This window comes from Cynara cardunculus, unplaced genomic scaffold (genome assembly GCF_001531365.2).
Source record: "Cynara cardunculus var. scolymus isolate 2C unplaced genomic scaffold, CcrdV1 Un_Scaffold_2146, whole genome shotgun sequence".
NCBI classification, from domain to species: Eukaryota; Viridiplantae; Streptophyta; class Magnoliopsida; order Asterales; family Asteraceae; genus Cynara; species Cynara cardunculus.
This window is the reverse complement of record NW_020200993.1, coordinates 30,473-32,123: the sequence shown is the minus strand read 5'-3', so window position 1 is coordinate 32,123 and position 1,651 is coordinate 30,473.

Genomic DNA, 1,651 nt, shown 5'->3' with positions numbered 1-1,651 from the left:
ATAATAATGTATAGTTAATTAAAATATGTAATTATAGTATAGATTAACAGTTAAAAAAGGTAAAGGATATAATAGAAAAGTAATTAAAAAGTTGAAAGGTTGAAATTAAAAATATCAAGGGTTTAAAAATGAAAAATAAAATAAACTTATTTTAATGTTGTAAGTAGGTGGGGGTTCGGAAACAATAGGGGAAAAGACATAGCAGGGGGTGGGGATAGAAAACCCCTTCAATTATACACTTTTAAAGTTAATCAAGCTTATAAAGTCGTCGAATGCATTTTTAATAGAATTTTACTGTTTCGAAAGTTTTTTTTGGATTAATTTCAATAGAATCATTTTTTTTTTGGTTTTTTTTTCAATTTTCTAATAACCCGAAGTATCATTTAAAGTTTAACGGACACATCTTTTATGCCTCAAAAGAATTACTGGTAAAAGTCAGTTGAACGAATGCATGAGACCCCGTTCAAGCATGAATAGATCTACCCTTTGTTAACGTATAGAAGATTTTGTTTTTGTTTTCAATAATCTTATGTTTTTATGCATGATCAACTCTGGTCCACGTGGTTGTTCATATGTACCAGGGGGGCAGACACGATATTTAATAGGTGGAGGAAAGACTATTATTGAGAATCAAAATTTCAAGAAAAATATAGAAGCTTATACCGAAGTTTTGTCTTTATTTATCTTAGGCCCCCATCTTTTTAACCTTGTGTTTTTAATTGTCTCTATTTTGGATAGTATCTAAAATCAATAAACACATATACAAGTAAAATAGATAAAATAATGAAAAATTAATTAAAATAGTCATTTTCCATGATTGATTTCATCTCTTAGCCATGTTCCCCTATTTTTACCAAAATAGTCATGGTCCTCAGGTCTGCAATTGCGGACCTAGCTAAACGACAAAAAAATTACACTTTATACCCGGTCCACAATTGTAGATTTGCCCCATGGAGTTTCAAGATTTACACTTTCTACCCAGATCCTTAATTGCAGATCTGCCATTTGCGAACCTACACATGTCGGGCTCGGATAAAACCCTAATCAAACCATATATTGGGAAAAGCTCTTTTTAAAAAAAAAATATGACCCTACCAGTCCGCAATCAATATAAGAACACCATCCCATTCTCATTTTCATTCTCATTCTTATATAAATACAAAGAAATGGGGAACAAAAAAAGCTCTCCCCGGAAAGAGAAAAAAACACACGTCGGATTATGTAGCGATCTTCCACGTCAGTAACCCGGCATTTTCCGCAATGGCTCGTGAGATAAGTTTTTCTTTCCCCCTTATGAACATAACCTCTTTTTGTTTATAACGATTGTTGAGTTTTTTTTACCCAACGATTTTGTAGTTTTAAGTTTTAACATATTATTATAGATTTTTCATACCATTTTTTTATGTGAAAGTGGGTTTTTTTGGACGAAAACCGATTCTTTTTTCCCCGGTGGACCAAGAGTAGGTTGTTCCACCTGGAAAAAAGGTTTCAATTTTGGTCCATGCACTTAAGGTAACTAGAAGCGTACTCGCACAATGCAGCGAGATACATCGTGATTTTAATATTTCATTTTATTCTTTATCTCAGTCGATGTTATAATATGGCTTTATGTGATTTTGAGAAAACGATAATGTTTTTATTTTTGAATAAA